Source organism: Varroa destructor, unplaced genomic scaffold, assembly GCF_002443255.2.
Source record: "Varroa destructor unplaced genomic scaffold, Vdes_3.0 BEIS01000004.1, whole genome shotgun sequence".
Taxonomy (NCBI): Eukaryota; Metazoa; Arthropoda; class Arachnida; order Mesostigmata; family Varroidae; genus Varroa; species Varroa destructor.
This window is the reverse complement of record NW_019211457.1, coordinates 22,790,939-22,813,855: the sequence shown is the minus strand read 5'-3', so window position 1 is coordinate 22,813,855 and position 22,917 is coordinate 22,790,939. Positions and strand designations below refer to the sequence as shown.

At 41.5% G+C, this 22,917-nt stretch overlaps 1 long non-coding RNA gene across 1 annotated transcript; it reads right to left on the bottom strand.

Annotated features, from left to right (window-relative positions):
• Positions 1–5,334: 5,334 nt before the first annotated feature.
• Positions 5,335–10,252, bottom strand: LOC147755971 (uncharacterized). Its single transcript, XR_015327014.1, has 3 exons — positions 9,834–10,252; positions 9,394–9,491; positions 5,335–9,090 (listed from the first exon to the last, which is right to left on the bottom strand). It is a non-coding gene; the product is annotated as an uncharacterized LOC147755971 (long non-coding RNA).
• Between the last annotated feature and the right edge of the window lie 12,665 nt (positions 10,253–22,917).

The following is a 22,917-nucleotide window of genomic DNA, read 5'->3' as shown; positions in this document are numbered from 1 at the left end:
AATATATATATATATATATGTATGTATATATACAAATATTTATTGTATAAAGAGCTGCCATGCAAAAAGACCAAAGTCCACTTTGACTCAAAGGGATTAGCTATACAAAAGATAGCTACACAAATACATAAATAACCGATATTATAAACCTATCTGGTCTCCCCTTCTTTTCCAATCAAAGCGTCAACGAAGAAACTTCATCGGTGCATCGTGCTGCAGATCGTTCAGGAACACTTCAGGCATACGTCACATGTCACAAAAATCCTTAAATCTATCGAAAATAAGGCAAGAAGTTGTCTTCGTTCCTTCTTCGATGAGAAAACAGTTATAGACGATATAAATACCAATTGCAGAAACGGTCACTGACCTGCTTTCAATTCAGAAGATGATTCAAACTTTGATTGACCAATATTTATGTTCTGAGAGTGATGTCCAGTAAGGGAAATGTCAAGCTATCACACTTCTTCCAGAACCGTGAGTGCATTATTAACGTAGTTAATCTGCGAGTTCGGAGAACTTGTGCAATCGTAGATGCAGCTCGAGCGTCCATAAACAGATCGCACATCCTCACGTCAACTAGCGTATCAACTCGGCGTAACAACGGTCAGTGCGCGATCGGTAGTGAGCCGCAAACGCCGAACAGAAAACTCGTAGTCCCGTTGAATAACTATGCATGGACAACACTTACTCGTTAATTCGCGCCATATTTCCAAAGGAAACATTTAAAAAAGGAGTCTGCCAACGCTTTCTTGTTTCTCTTTTTAAATACCCTCAGCTATTCTTATCGTGTAAACAAGTTTTACGAATCATGTCTTTAGTATAGTATCAGAGACCCGCCCCACAGGAAGGTCAAGCTAGGGTGGGTCTTGCTGATCTTACGATATGTGAAATTCGTCCAACAGACCATAGCAAGGTGACCGCATGCCGTTTTAGCCATTTGCCAACGTTGAAATAGAAACTAGCGATAGCCGTATACTAGTGATTTTGGTTCTAAAATGAAGATGTAACCGCAGCCTATGGCGGTTATATTAAGTAAAGATAATTGTCAAAAATGAAACTTCTAGCGCGTGCAAAAATATTTCGTCGACATATTTGTTCTTGTTCAGATTAAACCTTAAAAACAACTTACGAGATATAACGCTCTGATTGGGGTCCTTAATGCCATACCCTATATAATTTCTATTGTTGTAAGACACGTATTGACATTTGCGTCGTACTATGAAAGAATAACTTCTCGCATATCCACAAGCACTTGTTTCGGCTTTAAGCCAGACGAAGGCGCGCAAATTGAAAGGAACCACTGGCCGCCATGCCGCATAGCGCCGGAGTTAACGAGAAGACGGCAGTAAGCAATCTCGCGCAGAACTTCTATCATTAAAGCAGTCCAAGACCAATCGATCGTTGAAGATTTCTTCCATCAGAATTTAGTTAACGGCATCAAAAAACTGTTTAGACCTCAATGCATGTATCAGGAGAGATTACAATCTAAGTCGGATGGTTGGCGCTGCCATTTAACAGCCAACAGAAACAAGCAAAAAATATATTTCAGAGAAAATCAAACTTCTGCCTTAAGTACTCGAAGAAAACAAACAGATTTCTTTAATTTTTTTTTTCGATTTAATTATGATTATCGTTACGTAATATTATAATTCTTCACTAGAAGGCTGTAGAAGAAAATTTCGACGATACCGCCATTTATTATCACTATAGATGTGTTAAATAATGGTAACACAGTACAATCGATTGGAGGCAATGTGTACTCACAAACAGAAATCTTAAACTTTTCTGAGGCAACGCCTGGTTCGTTCATTCAGCCATGAAGGCCGCAGCGAAGCTTCTCAGGAAGGTGACGCGAAGACCGTCGCATTATCACATCGTCTAGTACCAGCGCTACGGGTGCCGCAGACATCTTTTCGCAATGGTTGCTCTAAAGCTGCAGCAGGCATCATCAGTAATAACCAACCGGGCACGCCATTATTAGTCAAGGGCATCATCTTCTTCAGATTGTTTGCTGAAGCAAGGTCAGTTAATCAAGGGATTGTCGATAGATGATGATACAATGTGGGGAAGGAACTTGGGCTCCCTAACACTTACATTTAACATTGAAACTTAACGCCATAAATACATATAGGCAATGAAATTCGCACCAAGTTGGGAATATGGGAAAAGTTGGGCCAAGATCTATAAACGAATGCATTAGAAAATAATTAGCTTAATATATTTATAAAGGCTAAACCTGATGGTACATGTGTCGTACTCCAGGTAACCAAGCAAATAAAGTACTAATTTAGCGGAATATTATTAAAGTAATTATTATAACTGTTATAATTCTAGAGGCTACTTTTAGTGCACAATGCAAGTGCCTTATTAATTGTAGCTGTTTTATCCAGCATTGGGTTTATCTCCGTATACTTTTGTTAGCCCCATGCATTGCGTCAGCTATAATATTTTATACTCACTGGAAGCGCGCTAAATATACTTAGCATTATGAGCTTGCTAAATACTTCTTTTCATTAAGCTCTTACAAGCGAAACCAATGCACTTTTAAATTAAATAATTTTTGAACTAGCTGGACTAGAATGACGATCTTTAATATATATCATGTCTTTATGCGTTATGCACATTTCCGAACGTTGTAACAGCTTATGCACAGTCATATACCTACTACTTTCATTCCAGTATGTAATTTCTTTATTTATGGCTTCTCGATGTAAATCGATACTGGAACATGCTTGCCCACTAGCTGCCTTTTTAGGCCGCAGAAAGCCCAGTAATCACACGGACTTGGCGCGGGGAGATAAGCTGGCTGAAGGTAACATTAGTTCTTGTTTTGTTCAACCCAGAAAGTAATTGAGACATTGCAATGAGGTGGTCTGGCGTTGTCATCAAGTAACTGAGCACGTGCCTTCGATTGTTCTGCTAAGAGCACATGGGTCTCTTGAAGCACTTCAGATAGGAAATTACGTTCATTGTTTCATTCTTGGCTAGCATCTCATAATATCAACTAAAAGTACTATCATAACTTTACGCTCGAACTTAATTGGCATTGCTACCTAACTCGACTTCTTTTTAGGCCGCTGCCATTCTCTTCCCTAGTCGCTCTTCGACTGGCAGTAGAGACTGAGCCATACCTCGATCATGGCGACCGTATTCTCTAGGTGGATTTTTTGTTGGTTAACGTTTGGTAAATTGCACGTAGAATACCTCTCATACATTTTCAGTATTCAAGTTATAATTGTGTTATACGGTACGTGTGAAATACTAGTTTTACGTGACAAAGCCCATAAATTTCAAACTCTGCTTTCGTTAGAAGCCTCTTCGGTTGCGGTAAGGCGTCCTTGTCCTTTGGGTGTTGACGTCCAGCCACATTCTCGTTGGCCTTCAACACATTAATCTCTGTTCTTGAAAAAATGTTTTCATGATTCACGTACTTCACTTTCGTTTCAGGCCTTTTTGCCTAATATCTTCGCCAATCTTCGATTAGTTTCTGCAGCGCTATGGCTTTCGAGGAACAACCAACAATAATCAATAGCGTTGATTCTCAAAACTAAAAAAGGCTTTTTTTCTTCTCAATTAATTCTTCTTGAAGTACCTTCGATTGCTTTTGACTCACAAGCTTCTAGACGACTGGAGTATTTTCCAGTCAAATTTCGTCTGCTATTAGCGCGTAATTCAAAAGTTATTCAATCGAAGGTCCACCGAATTCGTTTGTGACAGCCTAAGATTAATTTTAATGAATCTTTTCATCTTAAACAGACCGAGTTGCGGAAGCATTGATGTTCTTGTTGTTGATCACCAAAACATACAGAGATTAATAAAAAAAAATCTGCGTTGTATTTGAGCCGCTAATAATTAAAGGCTTTAAACACTGACGAAAATCGTAAATTGAACATACTATCGAATAAAAACGGATTTTATTCTCACGCTAATTTTTCTGTATTTCATTTGCATGTTTTTTTTTTTAACTATTTCTCTAACGATGGCAACAGTAATCGACACTGTGTATAGAAACAGACAGACAAACGGGCAGGCAGAAAGTCGTGGATCCGTATCCGGACCGGCAGATCAAACCTTCTGGATGCGTTTCCAACGTGCAAAAATTCAACACACGACCTCATCGGCGGTCACCGTAATAATAATCGGCTTTCATGCTAAAAGAGAAACTTAAGAACAAATCATGGTCTGCGCACTTTCTCCAAGGGGGTAGCAGCGAGGAGCGGTTAATGTTGGCTCACTACCGTGATAATAGACTGGTCGTGCCCCGTAGGCCTCTTTGCTAACCAATTCCCCGTCTTTGCTTTGCGGTACTGAAACACATTCTGGGTCAACTATTTTATCCTAGACCTTAGCCACTGCCATCTAAAGCGTCCGCCGAGCTAAAAATACTTGGTAGCAGCAATTCACGCAGCGGCGCTGTTTCCATGTTCGCTACTACAGATCTTATATTGCCTACGTGGTTTCCTATGACCCCGAAGTCGTTTTTTTGCTGCGTTTGTCGTTGGCGCGCATGGCGTTGCAGTCGTTATTTACGACGAACATGTTTTTTCTACCAGTGGATGTATGCCGATCGGTCTACCTATGCTTCTAGGTGCTCAAACATGTGCCATGTAACAGAAGAAGTTTTCAATGGTAGCCGCCGCCACCGCCGCCACCGCCGCCGCCGCCGCCAATATTGTCGTGCACGTCAACTTGGAACTGAAGCTGCTGCTGCTGCTGATGCTTTTGACGAAAAGGAAACCTTGACTTTGTTGGCCCTGACTTATTCACTCACTTTTCTTAATGTCAGAGCTTCGGAGGACTGCCGCACTGCAACTTAATCTCAACATTAGACCGGGGCACAGTTGCATGTTACGCTACCCTTTCCCTATATATGACAGCAGAAGATGTTGACGAACGCAACGGCCGTAGCAGTAGCGAAAACGACAAGAGTAAAAACAATGAAACGCCACTCAAATAGAATAAAAAAATGGTATACCGATTCCAGTTGATAGTTAAAGTTTACACGGGTACACATCTATATGTCAGTCCAATGTAATTTTCAACAAGGTACTTGGCCTGCCCGTACCGCATATATAAGATACTAATCCTTAATGAATGATTCATTCTTTAGCTATTCAGAAGCTTTTTTTAAAGACATCTTGCTAATTCTATTAATTCAAACGGATCCTAATAGCTGTTCGTAACAGCGTGAATTGGGAGCCATCTACAACAAGGCGACCAGGAATGGCACTCTGGGTTACTCTTTACTACGTTATTGTTATGTCCTGACTATTAAAAAACAACCTTTATGCTAGTATTCGCAGTTTGAATATGAATAATGTGTTTGTGGGTTTATTTAGTGTCTCAGTTTCGATGCAAACTCATCGGAGCCCCGCTGGACGGAAGCACCGAACCTTTTAAACACTTAGTTGGCACTTAAAAGTTGTTGCAACGTTAAAGGTATTTGTACATACGCTCATATATAATAAATGCACGATAGAATCAACTTCTTGTCAGGTTTGTACTCATAATAATTATACTATTATAATTATAGGATCCTGAAACAACACGTTCTTAATGAATCTTGCTCACATCGCTTTCTTCGAGAAACGCTCTTGCAACGCGTCTTGCTAATTTAAGTTCGTAGAATTTGTTTAGTGAAATTTACGAATCAATAGTATAAGAGGATGTGTAGTCTAAACACAGCTCTGCTTGTTGTGCCCCTCTTTATTTATAGTTATAAGAATAGACAAACAAAGCCATAAAGAAGCTAAAGGCATCAACCTAAATCGTCAAGACGACGGTAACGTAATTAATTGTCACCAATTGCAAAATACCATTAACTTCGTCAATCAGAAGTCATTATCGTAAGCAACAAACTCAGCAGACGAAATCTGTGAATTTAGAACATCATTTTGTATTTTGCCTATATAATATGCACGACTGCACCCGTGTCCAATCATAGAAAACGGCAACACATTTGGTTCATTGCATTTTAAATTCTTTCCATTGTTAGTAGGTGACGATACCCACAGGTACTTCTATGAGATTTTTTCTTCTGACGCTGCTCATTACCTCTTTTGTGTTATTTGTGTTTTTCGTCTATTAAACAATAGACAGGCCGATTGTCCACCTTATGACTTGTACTGCGACAACAGCAGAACTTGTTTCATTATTATAAATATAGAGCAGTGAGTTTAACAAGAATACATTTATGAGGGCCTGGCGTTCTGGCCTCCCTTCGGTACCTGTTAGATCTATTACGACCATCCTTAGAACGCTACTGCTATAATCTACGGTGCAAGTCACACATGCTTACATCAGTTTAGCATCAGTGCAAACCGTGACGCGATGCTAAAGGACCTATGGCGGTCTGTGGTCAACACGACATGTGGCCGCAGAAGCTTGACGCAGCAACTCTGACGCTCCGCATTTTGAAATTAGTAGCGGTTTGTGTGTAATTTATCCATCATCCAGAGGGAGAACATTGCTATGTTAGACGTCTGCTATGAAAGTGTATTTTTGCTGGTGTATATCTGTACATTTAGAAAATTAACTTTCCGCCATCTTCTGCGGATATCTATAGCAAAACGTACTAGATAGCGGTGAAGACAGACCTATTTAGATAACATGTAAAAGGGGCATTCAAACAACAGTAAGTTGGTGAAAAGTTGTTTATGTCTGTGTGTGTACGAGAAAGAAAAAAAGATATTTTGATAAGTGTAAATCGTCACGGAAGACAAGGAAGATGCTGCTAAATGACGCTCGTGTCGGCACAGGAATTCTGACCATCAGAAAATGAACGTGAGACGGAGAATAAACGCTTTGTAATAACAGGTTGTGCCACGGTCTTAGAATGTTATAATTGATCATAAATTTTGACGAAAACAAAGGGAAACTGGTGTGGCAAGAAAAAGCAAGGGAAGTGGCGCCTGTTTCGTAGGAACACGGCATAACTGAGGGAGGGAACACGATGAACTTATTTTATAGCATATAGTTGATAAAGGCATGTTCTTCTTTGCCTGGAACTTAAAGTGAATAGTACTTCCGATGTTATCTATTAGTGTCAAAGACCAATGCAAAACGTGGGCAAAGGACTTATGGTCAATGATAAATAGAGAAGTCTATTCCTTTCGGTACAGCTCTACGTATGAAGCGAGTGTATCCTGGCCTGTTTTTAAACGAAAAACAAATGAGACTATGTCTATAGAACATGTAAGAAAGATGCTCGATGAGCTATTGTTTGGTGCGAAATATACGAATCATATATTAAGAATCTGCCTTCTGTATGCCTTTTGCCAGGTACCAAGCTTTCGAATGTAAACAACCAATAAAAATAATAAACAATTATTATTCAACCATTGGCAAAATAGCGAAATTAGAGCACATGTTGCACATCCGAAAAGACACACATTCACTAGAACCAGTAAGTTTTTGTCGCTTGTCGAAATCGACAAGGGCTTTAGCTATCAGAGGTGTGTGAGGCGGCGAATCTAGCCTATATCACGAGTAATTACAAGGGTATACCAAAAATAACTCTCATTTTTCTTGCGGTGTTTAAATATAAATCAAAGCTCAGAACCGGAATTAAAATCTGCCGAATCGAGAAACTATGACGCCCATTCATTCGTTGATTCATTAAAGTCATTCATAGCCAAACGCTTACGGCAAAATACTTTTTCAGACGGTCACAATGTCTATCAAGTGGTCTGATAGCTTGTCACTAGTAAAATGCTGCAATATCACAGTTCTAAATAGTTTTCATAATAAATAAATATGATCTTAAAACATGGCCGCTGGCGCATTCTTCGTCGTTCTCTGCCGTCAACTAATAATAGTTTTACTATATTCTGTCCTGTTACTTCTTCTGCCGCTGTTGCTAACAGCTCTAAATACTGTTTCGACGATGACTGGGCGACTGTGTAGCACCTTTGCGTGATTTGGTTACTCGGTGATACTGGCGCGCGTCAAACGACCCCGTCGACGGTTACGACCCTGCGCGAAGGAGAGACAAATGGTGGCCTTCGTTTTACTTTTACACGAACGTCGTAGCAGCAGCAGTAGCGGCAGCGGCAGTAGACCACCATTGGTTCCAGAGTCGCCTACAGAGACCCTAAGCGAAATGAATACAGATATACGCCAACACAGAATATGGATTAAACCGCCATTCTAGCAGCGACAGCAGCGACGAAATAGGCGGCAGTAACTGTTGTCATGGTAACAGCTGTAGCTGAAGCCAAAATGAGCCCGATAAAGCTCACGACGTCGGCGGGAAACGTGGCAGCAGGTATCGGCACACGACGCTAGACAAACAGCCGTAACTACAACAGGTGACAGGTAACGTTTTATCTACTGTGAACGAAAGTAACCAACTACCAAACAACAGTACCAATGGGTTTGGCTGAGGGGGACGCCGCGTCAGGAGCAACAACGACAAAAATAACAACGGTTGCTGCTACTGCTTCACCCACCGGTTTTGGCAGAAGGGCGACAGGCCAGAAATTCAAGGAGTTGTGCTGAACTTGAGTTCTGTTGGGATGAGTGACCTACATTGGCCACATTTTGCGACGACCGACACAACAGATACGGGTAAACACACACACACAAAGAATTCTGAATAGTAACCGTTCAAAGAACAACAACGACGACAATAGCAACAACATCAGCAATAATAACAACTAAATCGCTGACAGCAGGAACAGCTGTTTAAGCCAGTCCATAACAATGCTACTAAGTGTAGCAACTCTAATTTATAGTCCCAGACACACAAATACACACACATAAACACGATCGTATGGTAAAGGCTTCATGATCTACAACACACAGATATATAGATGTACATACACACACGCACATACATGAACTGACTACCATGCACAATTACATTAGTGTTAAATAAGTGAATCTAAATCGTACACATGCAAAGACAGTAACAATGAAATTACTTTTACGGTGTCGTTCGAGCCTTTTACGACGTTCCATTTGATAGGTCGGCTATATCTCACATTCAGTAGAACAGCACAAAGGAGTACCGTTATATATATCCAGATAATGAACGGTTACGTATTCTCAGGAGAATTGGGTGGTGCGGTCCTCTCTCCAATGTCGAAGCTGGATAAGATTTAAATAATTAAAGTATATATATACACATATATGTATTTTTTCCCACTGTTTTACTGGTTGCAACGGTAATGATTAGGTCACTGTTTAGCATGAAACACACTACGAGGCAAGAAAGAAATAAAGCAATCACTCTAGGCATCAAAGTGTAGTGTCGTACTATTCTGCTAAAGCGCTGACTGATTGACTCCGATTCCTAACGTAAGCTAGAATGACGCCAATTAAAAAAGAAAACAAATCAATAGGTAAGGAGTTTTCTGTAACAGCGGCTTATGGTTAGCAAAATGATTTTACCGATAATCTTGAGAATCGTGCAACTGCCCAGAGGTTAGGCGGTAGCCCAGAACAACTACCGAGGACACACGAACCCGTGGCACCTTCAGGCACCTATCCTATAAAACAATTGAGATTAGCACTGCAACTACAAAGAGAGAGCAATAACCAGACCCCCAGCTGACCACTGCTGGTGGGGGTCCACACTTTTATTAGGATCAGTGTTCACAGCTGTCACTGCAATAGAACCGATCCAGTAACTAAAAGAAAAGTGCCCCGTTCCTATAAGAGGTCCTTGCCGGAAAGGTTCATTTCGATGTCAACTTCCCGAATCTGCTAACACAGTTTAATTTAATGTAACACTGCGAAGTCACTGGTAAACAATAACTGTACTACGATATGTCCATTCGTCACTATTGTGATTTGGTAACGTTCCCATCGATAGCAAAATAGTGCGTTACCTGAATATGGAGCTGTACGCCTTTCCGCTGGCACTCAACGGGATGCCTGGCCGCAGCATGAGCTGAAGTAGCTTGCAGAATAAAAACGAAGAGGCATGTCTAGGCTACACAAAAACATACATGTCTGTAACATATCTACGTTGCACGTGCTCTACTTTTTGGGTTGAAGACGTCTTGCGTACGATAATGATGGTTTATCAACTCCTTCCAGCCGCTATGACTGCCCGGCTACATGTTTCGTAATCCTATTAGAAGCCTGAAAGTGCAAATGATCATTTAAACCACCCGTCACTATGAGTGTTTCCATAGGGAACTATCTGTTTGGTCCGGCATTGGTAAATTTTTAGTACACTCGTCTAGCTGAACCAATATGCGGTTTGGATTAACTGTATGTGCGCAGTTGAATCTCTTTATCTTCAGTCAATATCCAATCGAAATGGTGCACAATAAAGACGCATTCGCCTGCATATTATACACAAACGACTATCTCGTTGTAGGCGTGAGTAAGGCGAGACAAGCTGTTTCGAGCACCGCCATCACCAGGATCAGGGGATGATGATGATAGCTCTTTTCTCTAAACCTCTTTGCTTGTTCCATATCGGCTCGTGTTGGCTACCCCTATCGTGTGTTATATTGGACGCTATTCATTCGCTTATACTTTGTTACGTTCTGTTCGCCTTCTTCAACCAGCAACGCCATGATGACCGTCATCACTATGACGATCGTCATTATCATCTACAGCAGCTATACCGGGCAGATCTAAGCCGGCTGTTCGGCTTGCCGCGCCGATGCTAACCTCCGCGACCCGGTTGGCAACTAGCGTAACAGCTGCAGATGCTTCGGCCTGTTTTCCCGTTCCTTGGTTTGTTCGTTCGTCGGGGAGGAGCAGCAGCCGGCGCTTGGTAGTGGCCTGTTGCACAATAATCAGCGAGGCAGCGGTAGTAATAGTAAGAGCCGGTAGATATAATATGAGCATAGGAACCGGAACACAAAATTCAATGCGATATACAATTTACGCAACCGCCGAAGTGGAGATCTAGAATGCACGGCCAATGAGCCGGGCAGACGGATAGGTTACCATCTTTAGGTAAGAATCTGACACAATAATTATAATATATACACACAATAATAAGTGTGACGTTGACAGCAACTACAGTGAAGCTAATCACTCGAATTGCTTGTGGACTTCGCGGTCCTATTCGGCCTATTCAGTTTCGATGCTGGCATTTTAGAACAACGAGCCGACGATACTAAGATCATCGAGTTCTCGATGATACTAACGGTGAAAACAAGAAATTGCGACATAAACTATGTTGAAAATATAAAGTGCATTATTCCTCTATAGATTGTTGTGATCTCTAGTGCTCTCGAAGCAAGGATAGCTGTCGTTCACCCGATCCGTCCTGCAAATACGAAGGCGAAACCGTTCCTGCCACGTTAAAGGTTTCATAGGAGCGAGACTGGGTAAAATTTGGCTCTAGGCACATTTTTGCTTTAGAATATAACTGCATTTTGTACATAAGCAACCAATTCAGATTCAGATATTCGACATATAAACTCCACAAGCGCCCGGTAGCAGCTCGAATATCATATGGGTCAATATCATTCACGTTAAAGCAGCACGGTAAGCTAAAACTAAGTACATATCTGAAGTAGAACATTTAAAAAAAAATACTTCTATTTATCAGTGTAGATATTTACGTACGCCAAGGAGCAATAGATAATTATCAGAATACGGCGTCAGCACTGCCAAATATGGAACAATCTGGCGGGAATAAGTTAAATAGACAAGTAGCCCAGTATGGTCTGTAGCACTTCACCTTTCTAGGCATTTTCAACGAGAAGTTATTATTATTAAACAGTTATACCAAATAGAATTCCCTGCTAAAACGCTCTATCTAGGCATTTTTACTACACACACGGACACGTGTCACGCGGTCACTGTGATGATGACCCGTCCGTATTGCGTGATAGATAAAGCTTCCGTAAGCCAATTCAGTTGTAGAGATTAGAGGAATAGGCGGCGACAGGTATGGCTTTCAATGGATGAAATCCTGCATGACGGTCATCGATAGGCTCTCGGGTGTCCGCATAGCCTGGATATTTAGGCTGCGGTTAGGTCGAATGATTTAAGCTGACAGCTAACTTCCGAACAGTATCGTAGACGCAAACCTGTACACTGTGATTACAACCGAGCGACATTTAAACGTTGTCGAGCAGAATAATTTTGCCTTCGATTGAGCCTATTTTCCAAGTTAGTGTTGATAGATGCCGACACAGGTTTTGCCGACAAAGGCTTCTCATGTACTTATTTTGTTCAGTTGTGACCAACAGACATTTCAGATCAGTAAATTTATTATTAACACTTTTTTTCGTTCTTAACGTGGTGTCACAAAATTCGAGGTAGCAGCTTCTCATCGCTTGTTCGAGACCTTCAGATATAATAATTTATCATATATATATATATATATATATATATATGGTACGTATTTACGTTAAAGGTGTTTCCCACATTCGCACAGATATAAAAGCACACATGAAACGTTCTTGAAAAGGTCGCAAAGCCGCCTGGCCAATTGTGGTAGTCAAGGGATATTCGATCGACATTGACGATATCAGACTTACCACCCACCTCCTTATTTAGAGCAAGAATTGCATTACCATCCTTTCCTCCCTTTTCATCGCAGGAAGCAAGAAAGGTGACGGTAACAGATCCCGGGTTAGGATTACGACGATGTACAAAATATATCAATTCAGCAACAATGCAGGGACATATGCTACCAGACGCCTAATGCTTGATAATGAATGCGAATATTGCGATAAATATTACGGATATCCTTGAAGGGAGTCAGTGTATGATTCTTGTTCGAAAAGGCTTTCGCGATCATCGGAATTATCATAGCCAACCACTCCAACACGCTCGACTAATGGGCCGCTAATTATAGGAGCATTTTTGTCTACGGGCGCCGGCGACGAAACCGGGTAAGTATGAAACGTCAGTAGTAATATCATCGTTTCACTAAAGAGACCAACCTTATTTTGTTTGATCGTTATCTAATCATCAACTACCGGTTGTAAATAGCCGCAAGGGCAATCTATAACTTTTTCTAGGGGCACAAACAGGCGTTGGGGCAATCGAACCGATATGATGGCTATTCGATCGATACGATAGAATTCACTGTTGACTCTACCAATGATACCTACAATTAACGAAAACACAGCTATCATTTTTTTTTTAGATTGCGTCCGTCGAACCAGATTTACTAGGAAACGCTGATCTCTCACGGACAACTTGAATATTTCGTCAAGTTAATTGTACTCCCTTTTCACGCCAAAGAAGTTATGACATCTTGCTTGGAAAGTGTCCAGGTTGACCGCGTTGGAGGATAGACACATCCTGATCTCCTAAAAAGCCTATGAGCAAGCCTAGACGCAAATGTAACGCCTTGAGACAATCAAAAGCTCGTCCAAATCCAAATCTCTCATCGTATTTATCATTTACCTACTGTAATTTGTAGGCACAAGTACGAGGACGTCTGAATTTGTGAGCAAAAGTATTTTGCCTACTTTTTCCTCACCTTTTGGCAAAGTATGTGTGGAAACAATGACACGAGACATCCACAAGCAGGTGGGCACGCCCACTGTATTCACATATTGGTTATTTTTATTTGTATATACTAAGCTCTTCGGGTCAAGATATGGCATATGTTAGTTAGAAGTAGAAACGCTCGTGTGCGCTTCGTCAGTCATCCACGTTTTCCTTTAGCCAATCTGATTTCTCCATAGAAACGTTTAACTTATCCCCCCCGCTACCTACTACAATTCGTTCGAAGTATTCTCAACCTTCCTAGCGGAAACGTCACCATCGGATAGTTATTTCAGACCTGTTCAGACAGTATCAAGCCCAGCCGTTCACGGCTCTTCAGCCGACGTCTCGTGATGTCACCTTCGGAACCATTACCCCGCCAAAACTGTTTGATTTAGTCTAAACGAGAGATCGTTCTTGCATCTGTACCCATAAGCGTTTTATACAGAATCTGCGTAAGTCTGTAGACTTGCATGCATTTCTAAGCTTCGCCGCGGCAACGCGTCGATAAGGTTCATAGAAACGAAATTGGTTCTCTTTTATTTACTAGCCGTTACAATCGATCAAGTCATACTTCTGCGTCACAGCAACGAAGAAAGCTAAAGTTCCGCTAGCTTCCAACTGAGACAGTCGATTAGTACTGACTGTGGGGTAGACAGATTTGCGGCGCACGAACCAGTTAACGAGATAGACCGAAAACGACGCTCGACGAATCACAAAGCGGAGTACGTCAACACTTAAATCAGGCTGAAAAGGCTCCGTTTTGGGAAGAAGTGCACAACGGGAATAACTGATCTTCTTTCAGCTAGACATGTCACATGATTCTGAATTCAGAAGGATTCATTGCTTGTGATAATTATGGGGAAGGGTCCAAATCGACTAGGCGATGGGGGGCAAAACGAACACAATTATGATGCTTGAACAATGCACTAGACGCGGTCCAGTAATATACACTCCGAGTATCGGCACCAGTGTAGCTATTTTTTATAACGACAAAAGTCAAAAACCTTCGATAATTCTGGATACCTTACCCGTTAGTCGATGGTGCTTACATATAAAGCTATGAGTACGCGTACCCGGATAGTCATGGAAATTGACTCACAGCCATCGCGAGCTATAATGTTGCTTATCAGCGAAGCCATTTATCGGTATTTCTCTAATCAAAGTAACAATCAAAATGAAACGATAATATTCTACGGACCGACAAGACATCCATCAATAACTATGTTACAAGCAACAGCTGCTGTGGTAGTTGTTAGAATCGTCGATGGAACGATTGTCGTTATCCTTGATAACCGATTTGCCGATGATGCTGTTACTGATGAACATCTTCATAATAACTGTAATGTTTATGATTAATTGATTGTTATTAATGAAAATATTGACGACTTCAGCAGCGGGCTAGAATGAATACGAAATTTACCGATGGCCTGCCCTCAGAAGAAGTGAACAGCAGCAGTAAATAAGACGGCTGTTATTATCATTAGGTTGTCACAAACTAAATAATCGTGTTTGCCCGTACACACACACAAACAGACGGAGACACACATGGCAGGAGATGAAGTGACAATGAGGCTATCTCTACACTGATATACAACAGCGATACCAGTAACGCAAAGCTCATTGCTTCGCCGGCATAACAGATCAAACCGTTAGCATCGTCAATACGGCTTCCATTGCTGTCATCAGCAGCTTCTATTGTACGGCAAATAATGAGAAGCCTTCACTCACTGCCACTGGGTCAGGGTCGTCCTTAAATAAAACTCAGACACATACGGGTACATACACACACGCACACACACACACGAACACACGCTCGCCGTAGACGAACACTGAGAGCCAGAAACCGATTGGCGATCTTAGAGATGTGACTAGACTAAAAAACAGACAAAGAATCGGACACATAAATAGACCTGCAGCTAATAGGACCATCAAACTGGATAACGAACCAGCAATCCGTCGTCACACTCTCGTCATATCGCTTGCGTTACACACGAGGCTAACTCAGCTTGTTCCTAAACGCGTCTCTCAGAGAAGCACAAAATTGTATTGTACTATAGAATAGCAATCATGGAAATACGCGGATAGCATAGCATATAGGTCATTATACAGAAAACGGTGTGCGCATGAATTGTTTGGTCGTCTAACGCCAGAAATCGAAAATCTGCGGTGGTTGAATGACGAAATGAAACGCAAGGTAAAACTGATAGTTGTGTGCCATGGTACGAGCTAACGTGGTCTAACCCTTGATAAGATGCTGGTCACACCATAACGAATGACACGAATAGCTCGTGGACGAACTATTTTCGGGAATGCTATCATTAGCTTTCTTCCAGCAGTTACCGCTGCCGCTGCAGATCATTAGCGCTACAGCTTCTGAGTGTTGTCATAGGCAAAGAGTATCAATCGTATGGACACCGCCACTCTGTGGATGATGTGAGCATGCAAGCCACGCCACATGATCCGCTGCGACGTCGGATGGGAGAGGTTTCTGTATTTGAGCGCTTCCATTGTTGCCTGTTGCCATTGGTGTCGAACGCTACTGCCGGCATCGCCGATGCTGCAGGTGTTGCCACCCTCCTGCAGAAAGACCCTGACTCTTCGGCTTAAGGATACGTTCATTGGTGGCATTGCTGACGAAAAGCCGGTGCCAGGAAGCCACGTCACTGTACGCTGCCTTCGCCTTCATGGTTATTGCGATTGCCGTCGCAGTTTCTTGTCGATGTGGTTTGGGTCGCCGGGGAGGGGGCGGTAAGGAGGGAGGGAGGAGAGGGGGAGACGAGGAGGGGTGGTTATGGGCTGGCCCAGTCCGGCCGCAGTCCGTGAAGTGATGTGAAGACCAGGGCCACGACAGCCAGAAGTAGCTGCCATACGAGCAGAAGTAGAACTAAGGCCACGGGCCAGCAGAAGTCGATATCCCGTAGTTAGGCTATTCCAATAGTAAAGTAGCAACGTTTCTTTTTTTTTTTTTAGCAGAAGAAAAGGCTAGAAGGGCAGAATAGAATGTCAGTGGGTTGACTTTTGATAAGTTACAAAGCTTGCGCCGAATAAAAATGAGAAGTTATATACATATATATATATATATCAATACATATTTCTCATAGACCCGTTGTCTGTTTATTGAGACTTTGGCAATACATTCTTCTAGCACCTACTCTGTTTATGTATAGTTACTTATCTAATTACTAAATAGGTAAATAAGAACAGGTCAATTAAACGTTTTCCTCTTCGACCTTCGATTCAAACGTAAGATGTATGATTTTTGGATCAAAAATTGTTTCTAGTCACGAAAACTGTGTGGTATTTTTTCAACACAACAGTATGTTATAGCAGATCGATCCAACAAACAAAAAACCTATAATATGCCAATGCCCGACCTAGCATCGAACCCCGTCAATAAACGTTGACTGAATTTCATATGGGTAGTCTGAGGTTTTCAACTATCTTTAGGCGCATTAGCTCTACACCACCCCGCGAGCATTACCACCTGAGGTCAGCGTGGCCAACGCGTTATTTCGAGTGCCGCATCTACCCCGCCAATATGTACTCGCTGACTGGAAAACACGCCCGAGTATATAATGCCAACGCTGGCTTAATTAGACTGATCTATTAATTTTGATTAGACCAATCTGTTACCGCATCGGTTGTGAATGTCTAGTTAGGCATATGTTTTAATTTGTAGAAAATAACACAGACATCCTTGACGATGTTTAGGTGCGCCATCCATCTTTGAACAGCAAGAATAGAGCAAACGGGAGTAGCAGACGACAGATTCAATAACGATAAGAATAATTTAAAAAGTTGCTGGTTGATTTTCTCCAAATTCTCCCGTTCCTTACGAGCACAATCCCAGACGCCTTATTTTTACGAGCCATCTCTACGCATTCAAGGTGCACATGGATCGATGCCTGCACACGGATGGACAATACGCTTCAGCCGCATGCCGCATTTGCATCTTAAACTTTTCTAATCAACTTAATTCAATATTATCCACATCTGCTTGCAGCTCCCAATGGACGACGGAGGATAACGGACGTAGGTCGCTGGGCCGTTCTGCTAAAGTTAATTTCAACTTGCTACTTCGGACATTGCATGATACATGCAACTATGGCCATATTGCTGCTTTATGTTTCATAAATATGTCTATATATGTTCTACGAGCGCCGTTCATTGGGCGCCTGTACCTCTAGGCTAATCACTGATTATTTTAAATTTAGTGCAGATAGAGATAACTAATAATACTGCGAATTATGCTGCAGTATCGTCGATAATCGAGGCAATATAAAAGTGACAAAAACAAAAGTCGTTGTGTCTCAGTGTTAAAAAAGAAACCTCGATTTCAGCTAAAACCGTGTATGGTAAGCGAATTAATTATTATGTCATTGTAATTAGCCTAAGGGCGACCCGGAGACGGGGTCACGGTCTAGATCAATTTCTGAGACCTTCTATTCGTTCGGGGCCGACCAGAAACTGTTTCCAGATACAACCCAACCGCAGATTACAAGCAGTTGGTGTTAATAATAATAATAATAGTAATACAGGTAAAAATACACGACTGGCAAGAGAGTCCCGCTAAATTTAGCTGAATGACCAAAATAGACACGGTAGAAAAGAACGCAGCTGAACGTATAGCTACGGGCTTGAAAAATTTACATCTCTATTCAAAGGAGCCTACAAACGCCATGTGTTCGGCAACCGTTCATAGGGAAACCGCACATTTTCCTATAGACGGCTTTCGTTCAATGGTGAAAGTTTAATCAAGCTGTTGAACGTTCGGCATCTTTTTGTGTGACCCTTAGCGACAACTTACTCTAAATCCACGGATAGTTTTTTCTAGCATGTTTTCTGAGTCGTATGGATGGATAAATAGAACAGAACCCTTTTTTGGGGGAACATCGACATTGTTTTTGCCTCGTTAGTTGGTGCTTGGATCGCGGTAAACTCCGAAATGGCTTTGATGATTTTTTGCCAGTTGGCTTGGCTCGATAAGAAAACTTAATGTCTAATAAAACTTACTTCATACTTAGAAGTTTAACAAACTATCTTGAGGATTGAATTGACGCGTAGCAGCCCCTGCTGCAAATCTAAAACTATTTGTTCTAGTTTTTTATACTAGCTTGTCGCTGAGCTTCGTCTTTAGAGTCTTCGAATGAAGATGGATCGTACTCATGAATTGTTGTGACAAATGACTATCTAATGGGAGATAATCCTAAAGTATGAATTGTCCATACGTGCTGCGTATTCGAAAAGCTGCGAAAGAACGTAGCTATAACGAAGTTCCGTGTATACATATAAAATAACGAGGCTGGTGTTATAAACTAGTTCTACGCAAAATCGCCGACTTTTTTTTGTTACTAGCGTATATTTCTATGGTAAGAAGAAACAATGATGGACGGACACATACAGAGGCTGCGTGGATACGAGACCAAACGTGAGCTGTGAAAAAGTGCCGCTAGAGACGCCAAAGCTGAAGCCACTTCAGACCAAACACTAGCCATGAAAGATATTTAAATAATAACGAGTTGTTGTTATAATAACGTCAATACACGATTCAGTGCCACTTACTATGTTTTTCCAAGAGCTCGGATAGTATTAGGATAGCAAGTGGTAATAATAAACAGAAGTGATTTATGCGCCTATGACAGATAAAATACAAGATGTCGGCTTAAGCTTCTCAGACGTTTAAATATGTTAGTAGCTCAATCAAAACATAAGTCCTAATGCTTCGATGTATATATAGAAGGTACGTGGTACACAACGTGTGTGAATGGAGAGAGTAATTGTTTAAAGGTGTAGATAGAAAAGAAAGGTCAGACATTTTGACTCTGCGACATTCTGGAGGAGTTTAGAGTCATCGAAAGGGTGACGAAGGGGTCAATTGTGGAAGCTCGTACGTCTACCGAACTGACCGCCATAGACAAAATGTGGGTCCGAACTGGTTTACACGTTGTATCAACCATCTTTGAAAAAATCGCTCTTTATGTAGTGCTTGAACGGTTTTTGCATCGGTACGATATTGAGTGCTTATCAGTACAGATAGCAATTGAACCTAGATAGTTAGCATTCTAAGACTGGCACCGGATATAATTGAGTGCACGCCATGAAGATTTTGAATAGTACGACCCTAATCAGCAGTATAATATACGCAAGACATGTTTACAGCTAGAATGTACGCTAACAATAACAAGGGGCCATTTTTTTCGGTCGTGGATTCCCATTGTCGTACCATTATTTCCGTAGCCCTCCTCGGTGCTTTAACTGCGCAATGCTAATTATCTCGCTTAATGATGTTCTGTTTACGGCCAAGACAGAATAAACGGAATAACTTCTAACAACAATTTCTCATTTGAACGCGCGCCAAACGGGTTTTCATGGAGGGGGACATCCGTTCGAAGAAGAAAATTGTCTCGGTGACACTCGGAGCTGTATATAGAGCAAAAGGCCTGTTTAGCTATAACCTATAATAAAATCGTACAGGTAATACAATAAAGCTTAATTGCATGTATGGACCAGTGAGGCGATCGGTACTTTGTTCGATCTGTCTGTCGTCGCTTGTATGCCGCTGGTTAAAGTTTAGAAAGCGTTCGATATCTTTGACGTTCGTGATCGCTAAACTAAGACGGAATGACTTGAGCCATCGACATACGAGAGCGAAAAGCAACCTTATGTCTAACGGAGCCCACTATGTTTCACGACGGCATGTATCGTAAGTGAGTTCTTCGACGCACGAGGCCTCCATGTCAAATTAATGACAAGCACCAAAAACTTATTTTTTATTTATTGTTTATTTTTTAACAGAGTAAATAGTTTATCGTGTATCGTAAACAGTAAGTGTGCAATCGTCTAACGATTTTGAAGTTTCTTCGTTTTTTAACACACAATATACTGTGTAGCGATCATTAGGATAAGTAGATTTTTTCACACCCTTAATATGTTCCCTTTGGAGAGATAAGTTTTATTTTACTTTTGAAACTAGGATTTAACTAGCCCAACATAATAAGATACATTCAGTTATCTGCATGTGCGACTACAAATGAGTTGTCTATTTTCTCCAGGAGACGCATCGTAATGAAGCTGGTACGTATCATCATCTTACGTAAGTGGATAGCTGTTTATTTAAGATTAAGTCCTTAAGATGGTCCTGATTATTAACGGTCGGATTTTTTTTGCTCCATAAAACGGCCCAGCGGATAAAGCCGTAAATATCTTAGTATAAATCTGGTTTCATGTCGAACACAGGTTCGTGTCAGCATAGAAAATAAGAAGTCACTTTAGTGTACATTATTGCTTCTAGGACGGTATCAGCAGAAGGGTACGGCATCACTAAGAACACTTGGTACTTCCCACACTATATTCACTTCCAAATTGCTATATATATAACCGTATAGATCATATACCCGAGATTCGAAAATCTAATTAATGACGCCTGAACGTTAGCAGTAACCCAAACTGGGGTCAGTCGATACGCGGCCAACAGTCTCTCGCCATATTAAGAAGGCGATACCTTTTGACGACTTGTTCCACATAGTAACTGACTCTTTCATTTATATCTGTAGCAAAGTCGACCTTTATCGATGAGGTCGCTGTTGCTACAATGGCAGTTATCCATACCTTGGCTGTTTATCTTTATTTACTCTTACTCGATTACGGTAGTAGAAGTAGTAGCAGATGCTAAATTTTTGTAGACGCACCCACAAAGACAACTTACCACTTTTCTGGTCTACCTCGTGCGGTCTTCCTCCGCAGCAAACTTACAATACAGGCATGTTACGTATGTACACTGGTCTACGTATTCCTTTCCGGCCCGACATCCGGCTGACGTAAAGACAGTATTTCGATTCTAACGTAGTGACTACATGAAACATTCCGTACGGGACGTACGTAGATTTCGTTCTCACGGAAAACAGTCAGCGATTCGGTAGCGCATACTAATGCATACGTAACACGAACGCAAACTGACTTCAGCATCTACAGTCACCTTCTTCTGCCACCTTTTCGTTCACGTACGTGAACCCTTTTTCGATCTGCTTCATCTAGCTAATTATGTATATAGATATGGGCGATGTACCCATTTCACTTCAGTGTAACTCTATACTGACTGGATTGGTATACGGAGATTTCTGGCAGAGGTATCCGACGCGTTCGCCTGACGTAACACCGCCTACTGCATGGGATGAATGACAGAAATCAAACGCTGATGCCTTATAATCAACAACATTACAAGCAAGCACTACGACGCCGCCATATTTAAAACAACAACAGATTTCGGATAGATAATTCCAGCGAGCGTCCACACTGTGTTACGCTGCTGTCGGGATTATGGCCAGTTACCGAACGCGATGTGACATCGATCGTGCGGAAGCGAGTACCGCTATGTTATATCGATATGCTGACAAGTGTTGCTTCATCAGTACTACGATGTGTTTACAAGGATGAAAGGGGACGGGAATAAAAATAGGGTAAGGAGTTGGCTGTATGCTAAATACTCATAGGTTTACGAATATGTTGATGGTTCTACTATGATTAACAGGTTGAGTACTTATGGACAGTTAAATCTATTCGAATTCAGTTGGCAGCGGACGGCCTGACTGCGCCTAATGGAAATTGAATGGCAATAAGAAGGATTATTTAGTATATAAGTATACGCATTTCTTTCTATATCTTTTTGCTTTCAACCGATGTCTTGTTGCGGTTTTAATAGGAACTGTACCTCCCGCAATTCCCGAACCGGAAATTAGCGATTTAATAATTGTAGTATTTGGTTTCCAGCGCTGGGGTTTTATCATGCAGCTGGATGACACTTGTGACAGATAGTCGGTCATTAGGATGCGTCGACTGCATGCAGACGCAGACCAATGGTTACTACATCTTTGCTACCAGCAATTAATTGTCGCCATCTATCCAACGCGTGTAGTAATCGCTGTTGGAATATCTATAAAAACAACATCCTTCACCCAGTTTTGGCTCTGACATCTAATGCGATCGACATATGAGTATTAGGAAGGCCCACATAGATTCTCTATCGCCTAAGATACGCATACATAGGAATCTACGGAGAAAAGGAAGAACCTGAATAGCCCGAGCGGTTTTAGACGTCGGATCGTTTCCCGATTAAACTGGACGTTGTCATTGAATGAGAATAAGGTAAACCTAACCATCAGCAATACGTGCCCGAGATACTGGCTGTATTTGACATCGCGCTCGCTGCCAAAATTAACACAATGAAGCGCGTTCTTAGATTAGGAACCGCTAGACTTTTCCAGTTGCTTTCAAACAGCTCAGCTCGATCCGATGCGTGTAAGGTAGGTGGAAAATTCACGCCGAACCTCTTATTAGAGGCCAAATCGATCGCTTGCATTAAGAAGAATTACTATTTTTAAGGTCGGTTATTTTAATCGGGCGCGGTTGAAGTAGGCATATAAGAAGTCGGCAGGTTTACTGTTAAACAGATGACAATAACTAGGATAGCTAAAAACAGACAACAGAAATCAGCTGTAG